At 37.6% G+C, this 14,910-nt stretch overlaps 1 pseudogene; it reads right to left on the bottom strand.

Moving 5' to 3' along the window:
* Positions 1-13,096: 13,096 nt before the first annotated feature.
* Positions 13,097-14,910, bottom strand: part of LOC117693626 (ubiquitin-conjugating enzyme E2 N-like) — a 62,430-nt pseudogene continuing 60,616 nt past the window's right edge.

Below are 14,910 nucleotides of genomic sequence, written 5' to 3'. Positions count from 1 at the left end.
CTCTAAGCTACTTAGCCAGAAACTCAAGCCACAGGTTTAATTAACAAGCTGTGATTAGTTCAGCAAATCCCATGGTAATTAGGTAACTATATTGAACCATTCACAGAAGGAAAAGTTAGCAATTGGTTTGTATTCCTGCACAAAACATCATGACTAAGAATCAAATTGGGGAGGAAAGGGTTCATTCAGCTTACACTTCGATGTTGCTATTCATCACCAAAGGAACTCAGGACAGGAACTCACACAGAGCAGGGACTTGGAGACAGGGGGAGTTGATGCAAAGGTCATGGAGGGGTGATACTTAATAAATTACTTCCCCTGTCTTGCTCAGCTTGCATTGTTGTAGAACCCAGAACTACCAGCCAAGGGATGGCACCATCCACAGTGGGCTGGGCTTCCCCCCTCCCCCTATTTTTCACTAATTGAGAAAATGCCTTACAGCTAGATATCATAGAGGTATTTCCTCAACTGAAGCTCCGTTCTCTATGTGTCAAGTTGACACACAAAACCACCCAGTACACAATTCCAAAATTGTGTTCAGATTTCAGTTAGAAACTGTCTTCAGTTAGTAATTAACACTTACGATTGTATTGGTACATACATCTTGGTTACAAGGACGTTACAGTATGTGCAAAAGGCCATTGTCAAGCATACTCTATAATTTCATTTATGAAGATCTTTGAAATTTACTCAAGATCCTCATATAAGGGAAAACATTGTACTTTTGCGTTTTGGGGTCTGGGTTACTAAACTCATAATAATTTGTAGTTTTATCTATTTACCTGAAAAATTTACTTACTTGTATAGCTGAATAGAATTTTATTATGTGCAGGCTCCATATTTCCATTATTCAGTTTTCAGTAGAAGCACATCTAGACTGCTACCATTTACTACTTACTGTGAATAGAGCAAAAAGGAACATGGCCAAACAACTGTCCACATGAGAGGTCATTGTGTCCTTTGAGAACATGCTAAGGAGTAGTATAGCTGAGCCATTATGGTAAATTTATTTTTAGTTTTTGACCGTCCTCCACATTGGTTTCTATCTCGGTTGCATCAGTTTGCAATCTCAACAATAATGATTAGAAGTTCCACTTTCCCTGCATCCTCTTAAGCATTGGCTATCTATTGTTTTGTTGATCTTTGCTATTCTCACTAGAGTAAGATGAACAACAGAAAGTGAACTCAGATGTGCTACACATACACACATAGAGGCACACACACAGACACAGGCACATACACAGGGTGTTTGGGGACAGAGAGAGTCAGAGAGAGAGAGAGAGAAACTTTAATAATTGTATGTGAAAAAGACATCATTATGAACCCTCAATTATTCAGATTATTCAAACTAAAGGAAGTCAAGGGCGTTACAGGGCTAGAAGGTGAGTGTGGTAAGAAAGAGTTGGGTAGTGAATCCTGCTGCTGCTGGCATAGTTCTGCAATGTACATGATGCTGAGTGTGTTGAACTACACACCAGATAAAACTGCATAGAGCTGAACTTCCACCGGCGAATAAGCACAGGTAAATTGGAGTTTGATTAAAGGAATATATTTGTGCTGATGTTCTGGTTTCAACATTCTACTCTTTGAAAGAGCAATCATTAGGAGAAACCAGTAAGGTTTAAAAGAGAACTCTCTGTGTCACTTGTCGTAACTCAAAGTGAGTCACAAAATTAAAAGTAAAATTAAACAAAACTAGAAACCACGAAAGTTTTAGTAGACTTAGTTCCTCCAGATATTGATAGAAACCTTTTCTACCTGAAATTAGCAAAATGTTCTAGTTCTCTTTATGATAAGCTTAATGACTAGAAAACCATAACATCCAGTTGAAACAACTGGACAAAAGAAAACATTTTCAACTTCATTCTATTCTTTAAGCAGTACAACCTCCCAACCTTCAGCCTTATATCCTACAGTAATTTTTCCTAAGTAATTATATGAGAGAGCTGTAAAATGTTTAAAGAGGAAATCTCATGCATTTTAATTTTGAGAGTTGGGAGTTGAGTCCATTTTTCTTTGAATGCTGATCCTCTCTGGGAAAGTAAAGCTGCAACTGAAAACACACCAAGGTACATTTTTTTTTTTTTTTTCAGAACAAACAGTAGAAGAGTTATGGAACCTCCTGACTGCACAGAGGACTACAGCCTTTTAATAATTACAGAATACCATTGCTCAGTGCTCCCAGCATTAAAGACTTGTACATCTCTACTGGTTATTCCAATGTTCACACTCTAATACATTTTGCCCTATTACCAACCTAAACTGGCCAAGGCTGGAGGTTTTGTTTCATTTGTCCTTAGGGCTTCCCTGAAGGTGGCAGTTATGCTATGATTAGACAAATCTTTACTTCAACTTCTTCCTGGAACCTTGATCCTCAGGTCATCTTTTAACTTATCAGATATCTATTTTAGACACAGAACATCTCTTCCGGGTTTGTGTGGCCAGCATTGTCTAACACTTACCTTTCACATATAAAATATTAAACTTTATGTAAAAATTGACAAGTAAAAGAAAGATTGAACTTTTTATATTCTAGTTTTCTGTAATCCTATAATCTGTAACTCTGTAATTTCTATAATCTATTTCTGAGTTCGTCAGAGAACTTTTCTTTCTACTATATATTTTCTTCTAAGCCTTAAAACCTATCACAAACTCGAGCTATGTCAAACAGTAGAAATTACTATACTTATATTTTAATTATGTTTATTTACTTACCTGTGCGGCAAGGGTACAGTGTGCATGCAGCATTGTATGTGGAGGTCAGAGAGCAGCTCTTGGGAGTCACATCACATGATTCCCAGGGATCAAGAATGATCAGGCTTGGCAGCAAGCATTCTTAGCCACTGAGATATCTTGCTGTCTTCATATTTGTAATCCTTGAACTGTAGTTACTAATTTCAGAAATTGTCTTGTAGTTTATGAAAACTACATATATATATATTCAACATATTGTTTACTTTTGAAAATAGTTTATTCTGCATTGGTTTCATCCCCTCTTTCATGAAAGACGAGTTGGGGTACATTTCATAGATGCTGACGATAAGAGCTGGAGAAGTATATGACTGAATAGTGTTTCCTGTGATGAGTTTCCTTCTTGCTGGATTTTTTTTTTCTTTCACAGATAACTTCTAGAACTTTGTTTCTCTGATGTATAGTTTCTATAAAACTATACTGAAGTGGTCATTTAATAAAGTAATCCCTTATTCTACAAACTTGAAAATGACCTGTTTTTGTTAGTCTTTGTGTTGTCCACTGTGTATATTTTGGAAATCTCTGTTCCTCATAAGCTTAAGTTCCCCTCCATGTGGCTTTGAGCTACTTTTATGGAGATATTTATGTTTGCATAAGAAGGTTTTGCCTGTAGTCTGTGCAGTATATGTGAGCCTGCTGCCCTTAGAGGCCAGAAGAATATACTGGATACCTTGGAAACTTCGTTAGAGATGTTTCAAGTCACTAAGTGGCTGCTGGAAACCAAACCTCTGTCCTCTGTAAGGGCAACAAGTGTTTGTAGTCTCTGGGACTTGTTGAGATACTTTTAAAACCACAGGGAGTGAAGCTTTCTTTGAGTTTCTGTCTACTGAGTCTTGGCCCACCAGTTCACTGTTCAAATGCACACTAGCTCTGCTCTCTGGAAACAGCCTCTAAAAACAGGTCAGGGAAGGGCTCCCAGAACTTTAATTTATGGAGCCTCTGGCAGTGATAAGAAACTTTCTGGACTGAGTTCAGAAACAAGGGTCAGCTGGGATGATGAAGTGAAACAACTTCAGATTGTTTTAGCTGTGGAACTGCTAGGCTGCTGGGAAAGAAATATAAAGATCTACATGGGCATAACTAATCCAGCTTCCTTATTTTTATGTGTTTTTAACAGATAAAACTTCAGTCTTTAAGGAATATGCTTACATATTCACATGTTCTTTCTATATTGTTTAATGAGAGAAAATGATGATAGAAATCCCTCTTGTTGTATATTTGTAATATAAAATATTTTTATTTTTGGTACAACATAGGGGACCCTGACACTTCCTTCCTCTTCCTCTCAGTCAGCCCAGCAGTGGGGTTTCAGTTTCCTGCTCCCTAAATCATGCATTCTACCTGGGCATCAGCTTGCCACTCGGCCCTCTCCTTTGCTTGTTACTCCTTCCAGCCCTCCTTACTTTTCTGTTAATCTGGTCTGTATAATTACGTAAGCCAAAGTTAGACAACAAATTCAAAGGAGAACAGAAAGATAAGCACTTGTTTTAATCACCTAGGACGAGATCTAAGGTTATGTATTTTGAACACCTCTTATAACACTAATAATTAAGTTGAGCAAAAGAAAGAAAGAAGGAAGGAAGGAAGGAAGGAAGGAAGGAAGGAAGGAAGGAAGGAAGGAAGGAAGAAACAAGCAAAGAAGCATGTATTAGGGTTACACCTTCTGGGATGTAAATAAAGCAGGGACTAGACAAGCTGGGTCTTCCTCTGGCCTCTGCCCAGGACAAAGCTTGCTCTACTCCAGTGAGAAGGTACTTGTCCTACTTTAGGGACAGTTTTTCTTCACAGCCCCTTTTTCTTATCTAAACGTCTCTAGAGACTGTCCTTCTATTTCTGTTACTTTATCTAATTTGGAGATAAGCGGAGTCAAAAAAAAAAAAAAAAAAAAAAAAAAAAAAAAAAAAAAAAGAGCTGCCAAAGAAATAATGGGGCCTTTGCCTCTTGTCTGAATTCCTGTTCAGGAAAGTTGTCTCAATTAGAATAGTGAGTCATGCTTTTGTGTCTTTTTTCTAGGTGGCACCTGTTGTCCACCTTTGCAGGAGAAGGCACCTAGGGGAGCAGTGACTCATGCTGCCTGCCCTTAGCAAGGACTCTCTAGGAAGGTCTCTCTAGCTGCCTGTGATTACCAGTAGCAATCCATAGCACTAATTATTTTTTAAGAAAATCTTTACTTTTAATTATGTGTGTGAGTGTATGCACATTCATGTGAGTACCCACATAGGACAGGACCATCTGATCCATTTAGAACTGGAGTTACAAGAGGTTGTGAAGTACCTAATACTAGTACTGGGAAGTGAACTCAGGTCTCACTGAAGAGCATTGTACAGTCTTAGCGGGTTGGATTACCCATCTCTCTCCACCCCCCTGCCCAGACTTGTCTGGGTCCTAGAAGTTTGTAGGCTTCAATAGTCCCTGGGCAAGGAGCTCATCAGACTTGAAATCCTCTGAGTAACTCAGGTATAAGATGCCTACACTAAGTATCTGCAGGAAAAGCCTGGATTTCAGTACACATAAAGCAAATCCCTTTTGATTAGTCAGCAATGGAGAAGGCAGACTCACAAAGCATCATTCATTTCTGTCAGGATGACATTTATGAGCTGCTATTTGTCTTTATCACAGAAGTGTAATGTTATAAATTTATGATTCTATTTTATTTGTTAGAGAAACATCAAGTGCTCTTTGAGAAGACAGGAGTTACTGTTACCTACAGGACCAGGACTGATGTATTATTAACTTAACAATCGTATTTGATCCTTACCTGAGAAGATAGGTACTGTCTTCTCAGGTTTATTTCTCAGAAGAAACTGAGCTATGGGAAGACAAGGCAGTTTATCATCAAATAACTAGAAATAAAGGAATGACTTTATTGAACAAGTTTTCTGTGCTTTACAATACTACTCCAACATAGACACATTTTATTAACTCCAACTGAAATGTAGTGACTGAATGGCTAGAGCCAGCATGCACCCAGCTTTGCTCCTGTGGGTAAATTCATTAATTCATCAAGTATTTATTTACTGAGTGACAGTTTTGCCAGGTGATTTCTTATTTGTCTGAAACTTTCAAATATTTGTCAGTATTCATTATATGAATGCTGAGTTCAGAACATAGCCCTCATTTGCCAAACACAAATCAGCAATTTTATGTATTAGCGGCTGTCAAAACTTACCATAAATGTTTGATACACCTTCTTCTTTCTCACAGGCAGTTATGAAGCTAATGGATTATTTTGAAGAAGATTTCTTTTTAAATTCTTAAGTTCCTAGCTGGTAGTCGGTGCCACAAGACTATTAAATATTTTAAAACTTAACAAAATAGTTACATTCAGTTATGTCAGTTACAGCATGTTCCATTTGACAACTGACAGTTGACACCCCCAAATTAAAGTCTATTTTTTTCAGATTTGTGGAATTATTTTGACTCCTTCTGCCAGGAAAAAAAAAAAAACATTTCGTTACAGAGTTTCTTGGTCTTTGAAATACAATTAATGATATTAGAAAATTCAGATTAAAAACAATTTAATAAACAAAAAATTAAAGAACAAATAAAGGTGGACATAAATAGGTTGGTCAGTGAAACATCTCCCATGGCGAGTTCTTCCCATAGCAGGGATAAATGGGATATATCCATTGTTGCCTCAAAGGACTCACTCGCTTCCAGGTGACCATGAGCCAGCTTGGAGGATGGAATATGGAAAGTTGTAAACATCTCTTGGCTGTTTGGGAACCTCAGTACAATTGTTTACTTATTCATTTGTTGCGGTAAAACTTTTGCCCATAGGGAGTCCAGAGAATAACGACACAAGTCAATAAGTATCAAATGAATGCTGCATGCCTAGATTGGGCAGATTTACCATTAAACTACACTATTCCCCGTCTATGAGAGCTCTTAACAACTTGCGGTTTCCTAGGTCAAGGTCTTCTTAGTCTTCTCTCTCTCCACCAACTGCCCTCTAGCTTCAACCAACTGCCAACTCCCTCCGTGCCGCCTTCTCTCCTCTTTTCTTGGCTCTCCTCGTCTTCTCCTTTTCCTGCCTCTGGCTCCTCCCACTCCTCTTCTACTGCCCAATCACTGGCTGTAGCCTTTATTTAACAAATTTGATTGGACAGAAGGTTTACAAGATTCACTCCTCCTTCGCAGCCCCTCCCAGGAGTGGAGTTACCATGACAACAAGAGGCTAGGGCTATCCACCACATTCCCTAATTCATATTTGTTCGTTTATCTAAAATATACTTATTAAAAGATAAAGGTAATATACTTTTCAGTACAGGGAATTAAAAATAAAGCAATCACACATACCTTTGAATGTTTTATGGGATTTCCAACCTCTCAATAAACAAACAAATTAATTAATACCCAGCCTGCTTTTAAAAAACACTCTCCAACAACTACCTCTGCCTCCCCTAATCAAGTGTCATTTGGTCAGTAGTGAAGACAATGTATAATCCTTGTAATCTACATAAGCAGCCTTAAAGCCAGCAGTATATTGCTCTGTCAGCTCCCTCTTCTCCATCATCACTGTCCTTCAGCTCTGCATCTCATACTCTTCACCTCCTGGAGCTCAGGGGAGATAGGCTCCTGGTCGCTAGCTATCTTTCCCACACTCCTTTTTGCCATTCTGTATACAGTGTAGTCTAGATGATCCTGCTAAAATACAAATGATCACTGCATTGGTGACGATGACCAAATCTTGGGGGAGATGGGGGGGAGGAGAATACATGGAAGATGACATATGCATGGACCTGAACTGCTGTAATTGATCGTGTCTAGTTGATTTCCTGGCATAACAGCCATGAAGGACAGATGAAAGGGCAGAAAGAGCAAAACACTTGGTTTTCTTTTCTTTTTTTTTTAAGTTAGAATTTAGAGCTTAGGAAAGCATGAAAATGCAGCAGAAGGTTAATCTGGTAAATAAAAGTTTTCGTATGTAGTGTAAGTGGTACTTGAGAGCATGATTCTGCATCATTAGTGTATCTTTTGGTCATTAGGTATTTGAACTGTTTCCTTGATTCAATTTTACGGTATTAATTTCTTGGCGAATATTTTAGGACACTTTTAGAAAAGAGTAAAAGCTAAAGAAGCTTTCTTCTTCCACTTTGAAGATTTTATTCTCAGTGCTGTATGGAGCCTTGTGGGAGTAAAACACAAGATAATCCCTACCATGAAAGGAAATCACAAACCTGTTGAGGGTTTATAAGAAGCAAAACAAAAATTTAGAATTTAGTCAATTAAGTAGAAAATTTAGGCTCCAACTACTTCTCTCTTAAAGGTGTACAACCAAAGCATGAAGAACAGGATATTTAATTCGTTTTGCTTAATTTATTAGTTACCTGCTAGAACTGGAGGCCACAAAACACCAAACAAAAAAGAAAGTATTCATGGGAAATATTCAACATGCAAAACATGCCTGCCAAGAAACCAAATAACCCACGGGGAGCCAATAAAGTAAAGACTCTTACTTCATACTCCAAGCGCCTCCCTACTAAAGCTGCATGTGGGGGAGAACATCTCACATCTGTAGAACCCTTGTTTAGGAAAGATCATTTCCAGCAGTCTCAAATTTGTGTAGCACAAATCATTACCTGAAGAATAACACCCAAACTCTTAAAACAATGTTGGTAAAGAGCAAAGATGCTATTTTGAAAAGTCAAGGAAGAGGATGCTCTGTTAAGCAAATGGTTACTTTCCAGCACTGAGAATTTTTACAAGATTGCTTTCATAACTGTGGTCAGAGTTCATGTAGCTGACTTAGAAGGACTAAAATTCAAGAGATCATAGCTTTGGAGCTCAAGCAAATACAGTTTGCATGTTTGGGTTTGAAAACTTTAGCGGCAGCGTCTGTCATTAAAAATAGGAATGGTTGAAAGCACGCTCTTGCTATAAAACTGTAATTATGATACATTCTTATAACTTCTGCTGTGGAACAAAATTTATTAGACAATCCATGTTTCTTGAACTTTATTTTCTCATGTGTGATATTATAGAAGCAACACTTACTGGGTTGAAGATAAATTCCTAGTGTCTTGAGTGTGGTTTTAACAGTTTATTACAGGTTTTGTCTTCCAGTGTTTTTCTCCATATACTTACACATAATTTCTTCCTAACCTCTCTCCAATGCTTACATTATCCTACAGTAGATTTACAAAATGAGAAAGTAGGCAGTATGTAATACAGGGTGTTTGCCATGAAATTAACTTTTATAAAACAATAGATTTACATTTAGAGAAAGTGCATTTGTATGTTAAACGTTCCAAACTGAACTTTGTCAATAAGTAAAACAGTCATAATAGAATAAATTTTATATTCCTTAAATATGGGCTGAGATTGATGACTAATATTGAACCAATATAGGGGGGGGAAAGAACTTTTCAAAAGACTGTCAGACATTGTCTTAACTGATAAAGGTAGCATCATCTGCAATGATGCATGTTTGTATTATGCACTAAGTGACATATGATGAGAAGAATGTTGGCAAACCCAGATGCAATCTTTCCCTGAAGTTTGTACCCTTGGTCTAATTACTTGGCAAACATTGCCCAAACTCCACCTGAGCGAGATTCTACAAAGCACTGAGTATTGCTCCTTAAAACTGCCAGAATCATTGAAAATAAATATTGAGAAACATCACACAAGTTGAGAAGTCTAGAGCTGATGTCTGGATTCTGTTCAGTATTATGGTCTTGACCCTGGAATTAAAAAGAAGCATTAGAAAAAAACAGGTAGAATCTTAACGCCAATGCTAGTTTACTTAATAGAGTGTAGCAATGTTCAACAAAGGGACTATGGCTTAGGTTAGCATTATGAAAAGTATGCATCAAAACTCCCTGTATTATCTAATTTCAAATTTCTAAATCCATTCTTCGCTCCTCAACATCTAAGTTTATGTGCGGGCACACACACACACACACACACGCACACACACACACACCCTCCTCCACCAGGACCTTGTAAATCTTGATATGGATAATGAAACACAGTTTTAGCTTCTGAACCAGTTTTTTAAACATAGACAAAGAAAGTACATAGTTTGATAACTTTCCAGTTTTTTGAGACCTTGAGCTTGTATTTCTTCTGCTGTGGCCTCATTGGTATTGAAATTATATGTGTGTACAAATATTCTCAGCATTTTAAGTTTCTCAGTATTTATGTTTGGATGCAGTACTGGAGCATCTGTAAGAGTTTCGTTGCTCTAGGCTGGCTGTCCCTGGCACAGAACAGATCATCCTATGATGTGATAGTGAATTTGATCTATAAGGGGAAAACATGATGTTTTGCTTATTAAGTGAGACTGTCTAAGCTAGTGTTATACCAGAGACTGGGCAATGTACAAGGAAATGAAATTTATTAGCCATATAGTTCTGAAGGCTGAAAAGTCAAACTCTGAGAGATTGATATCAAACTACGACCTCAGTGATATGTCCACCCAAAATAGAATGCCGGGGTATGAGATAATCAGCTCCATTGTGCATGCTTATCTGTCACTGTCTCAAATTCATACTTAAGGCAGGTCTCTCACAGACTGAATACTTCCCGTGAGAACACACTTCCCCAACCTTATTACCCTAAAGATTAAGTTTATAACACAGGTTTAGAGGAATAGAGTCAAAGCATAGCAGAGGTATAATTCTAATTCTCCAGCTTCACACAGTCAAAACTCATATACCATCATGGAGAAAAAAGGTTTAACTCTCTTAAGTACTCAGACAAGCCCACATTGATTCTGTGAATATGCAGACAGTCTGTAAGCAAAAACCTCTCTTAGTCATTCTAGATATAAGCACCAAGAGCTTTTGGAGGCTCTAATCTAAGAGCTTCAGAGAAATATTTATAGTTGAGAGAAAACAGGACGCATCCTTTAGACTACCTTCTCACTGAGGTTTTTATGGTCCTACTGAAGTCTAATTTATACATCCAAACTCAACTGCCTAGTGGTCTCTCTTTGGATATGTGGTTCCTTTTCTAGATTGCTAAGGCCACCTTTTCAGGTTCTGTCTATCTCTGGCCACACTCTGGACTTGATAATTTCCTGTTACACTTCCCTTTGTCATCTAATTTTATGTTGTTTACCATTATCTTTACTTGATAAGTCCCTGACCTCATATTTTAAAATAATAGGATATATTTGAGAAGGAGGGACATAATGTACTCTGTTCTTTTTTTTTTGTTTGTTTGTGTGTTTGTTTTTTGTTTGTTTGGTTTTTTTTCGAGACAGGGTTTCTCTGTGTAGCCCTGGCTGTCCTGGCACTCACTCTGTAGACCAGGCTGGCCTCGAACTCAGAAATCCGCCTGCCTCTGCCTCCCAAGTGCTGGGATTAAAGGCGTGCACCACCACTGGCCAGAAATGTACTCTGTTCTTTAGTGGATCACAAAATTGTCTGCTTGATGCAAATTCACTCTCTATCGTTGAAATCATGTAAGGTTTTATAATTAAAAGTAATTTCCCATATCACATGAATGAATGCTTTTATACATTACATAAAATGATACATATAGAACATATATTTTTTATAGAACATGGTATGCCTATTAATTATCTCAATTTTAATTGCAATTTAGTTGCCCTCATGTACATTATTTATGAGAACAGAGACTATGAAGATGAAGTGGAAAAGCCATGGAAGAAGCCATTTTAACACCAAACAGATGAGTAGATATATGTCATATGTCTTATAAAGTTTCCAGCCCAAGAAGTAAAGGGCTCTGTGAACCTTCTTCATTTTTGCCAGCAAAAGTGATATCACCCATTGCCTAAATTCAACCGTCAGTTTGAGCATGAAACAGAGCAGCTGTTGGCACCATGTGACTTTGGGCCTGAGGAGGGAACATGAATGGGGCTGAATTGTGATGTGGGAAAACTGAGCCATTTGTGGCTGGGGAGGTGGGCGGGAGCATAATCACTGTGTATGTTTCTGATGACTGCACTTACTACATTGGGAGGTAAAGAAATTACTCGTCCTAACTTATTATACTTACCAGTTTCAACTTACCAGTTTTGAGTCCTTGTAAGATTTTTAGAAAAAATAATAAGTAGCATAGAATTTGGCTAAAAACTTTTAGAAAGAAAAGAAGCAAAAAAAAAAAAAAATCATGATGCAGTAGATGTTTGGTAGCTCTTCATAAGTACCTTCCTCCAGCCCTTCATCCCCAGACATCTGTTCTTTGAGCCTTGCCTTCTAAAGTGCCCTCAGGCAAGGAGGTCCTAGGTAGGGTCTGATGAAAGTTCTGCTTTCTTTCAAGGCAGTAGACAATATTTGTTTCTGAATGTTCTGTGTCTTCAAAACTATTCTCCCAAGTGTCTTCTCTGGGTTTTGGTTCAGTGAGGTTCACATTGGGCTGAAGGAGAAGTTATGCTGTGTTCTAAACAGCTTTTCCTCCTTTTTAGTGGTTCTATGTTGATTTCCAGTATGACCCACTTTGAATTTTTAAGATGAAATCTGGAGAGAATGTTTATTTTCTTTTGCCACAATACTTAGTTGTTATAGCACCACTGATTAAAATGATAGGTCCTTCCCCCAGCCTCCAGATACTACTTGTTTCACAGTGTCTGAAAACCAGCTGTACATTCATGTGCCGAGCTTGGTAATTAATATTATATTCCATTGACCCATTGCTTCTTCATTGATTTTAGTATTCTTTAGTTTTTAATTTTTATTTGCTTGTTCTAAAGTAACAAATATATTCTACTAAAACATGAATTTATAGAAGTTTCAACACAAGCCATACAAAATACAAGCTTTTTATTTTTTCTCCTTTCTATTTTGGGGGTGATGGGGTGAGGGCAGATCAGAGAATCTACACTTGACATCAAAATCAAAATCACTAATAGTGAGGACTTTGATGTTCATTTAATGTAACCATTTTGGTTCAGACTATCAAGCTTGACCATATACAATGCTTAATGTTAGACTTGGCTAAAAAGTGTATTCTAAGGAACTGGTTAGCTGCATTTAACCACTGCAGTTAGATCCTATGAAGAGTGGGGAGGGGGAAGGAGAACACAAAATTAAAACAAAACCACTTCCTCCTCCCAAGATATAAGATAAACACCCCCATAACCTTGTCAGCTAACCCTAACAATTGCCTTCATTCAGAGTGCTTTGTACTGAAACCATGATGGGAAAAAACGAATCAAAAAGCTAGTGCTTTTGAACAGTTCACAACAACCCCAATGATATTTCCAAGTTCTGCTCATGTTTTACAATGAATTAGGACAAGTCGTAGATTTGCTAATGCGCATATAATCCTGGACGACGGAGATGCTCGGGCTTTTATTCTGTAATGTTTCTAAGACCATGTTTGTTAAATGAAAACAAAAGAGGAAGAAGTCTTGATAGAAGAGCAGAAATTATGGACACTTGATGACCTGATTAGCTTCAATATTATTCATGGCATATAGCCTAGACCATATGGTAGCTGCCTCTGTGACTTGGGCTTCCTTGGTCTTCCACTGCTTGGCTACATTATTTGCTAATGGATCATCTGGATTAGAAGCACTTCAGAAAGCCTAGATTGACAGCAGAACCTCATGGGTCTGCAGTACTGGAGACCACTTATCTTTCAAATTATCTAAACATATCCTTCCCAACTTGTCCACATAAGATGATTAGTTTTGATCTTGTGTTCTATTTTACGTACTCTGTTGGGTGTTCTTCTGGAAGGACTGGTTCAATGTTAAAAGTCCCTCCCTCAGACAGGGAGTCCTGGGGGCCAGCAATGACATAATAATAATAATAATAATAATAAATAATTGTTGTAGTAGTAAATAAATATGTGTGGTTCTCATCAATTTCTGCTTTTTAATGACAGGAATGGGCTTTTCCAGAAAATGTTGGGCTTCCTGTACCTTTTGTGAAATTTGATACTCTCCTAGTTAAGGTTGCTATTGCTATGGACAAACACCACACCAAAAGCAAGCTGGGGAGAAAAGGGTTTGTTTAGCTTACATTTTCACATTGGAGTCCATCACTAAAGGAAATCAAGACAGGAAGTCAAGGAGGGCTGCAACCTGGAAGCAGGAACTGATGTCGAGGTCATGGAAGAGTGCTGCTTAATTAATTGCGTGGTCCCCATGACTTACTCTGCCCACTTTCTTATAGCATTGTAAGGCCTAGCTGCCCAGCGATAGCACCCACAATGGGCTGACTCACCTACACCAATCACTAAATGAGAAAATGTAGGGAGGGGCAGCAGGATCTTATGAAGGCATTTTTTCTTCAGCTGAGGTTCCCTCCTCCCAAATGACTCTAGCTTTTGTCAAGGTCACATAAGACTAACCAGGACAGACCTTAAAAGTAAATAACAGATAGAATTTTTTTTTTCATTTTCTATTTGTTTCAGTGTATGAAATCACAATCAATTTAGTTCTAGTAGCATGTTAATAGATTATAAAGGGTTTTCAACACATATATCATACCATTAAATGGATAATGCAATTTATTTTCTTTATTTTTCATAGCCTTACATTTTATTACTTTTTTTTGCATGTGCTCAAAAGTAGAAAATGTTCTCCTGTTTCAACTTTGAGGGAAAATAATGTTTCACCTCAGAGAAGGATGTTAACTAAACTTTTTATATAACATGTTAACTTGTAAAATTCATTTTCTAGTCTGTTAAAAGTGTCAATTGCAGGAGCTAAAGAGATAGATCAGTAGTTAAGAGTCCTTGCTGCTCTTTCAGAGGAATTAAGTTCTCTTCCCAGTACTCACATGGCAGATCACAATGACCGTGACTCCAGTTTCAGGAATGTGATGCTTTCTTCTGGTCTCCATGGGTCTATGTACACAAGTAGTGCAGATGTACTCAAAACAGCATAGACATATACACATAAAAGAAAGGGGCTATATCCTTAAAGATATTAACCACAGACATGTGAGGAATTTCATCCTGTGACTTTCCTGTATCTTTAATCATAAGCTTCATTTTCTTCTTTAATATGTATGAATTGGAAAACTATGTACATTGAAACTTGCATAGTGGAAGCATAGTGCACTCAATAGCTATTTCGTTGTTTCCTAATTCTTGTTGTATTTGATGTACAATCGTTTTGTTAAGGATTTTGCAAAGGTGTTTATGAGAAGTAATTTATGGTTTATTATCCTTCTAGTAACTTTGCCTACTTTTTGTATGAGAATACTCCAGTGTCCTACAGATAGCGGAGAT

Source organism: Arvicanthis niloticus, chromosome 21 (genome assembly GCF_011762505.2).
Source record: "Arvicanthis niloticus isolate mArvNil1 chromosome 21, mArvNil1.pat.X, whole genome shotgun sequence".
NCBI classification, from domain to species: Eukaryota; Metazoa; Chordata; class Mammalia; order Rodentia; family Muridae; genus Arvicanthis; species Arvicanthis niloticus.
Note: the sequence above shows the minus strand (reverse complement) of the source record. Positions and strands in the feature narration are given on the sequence as shown.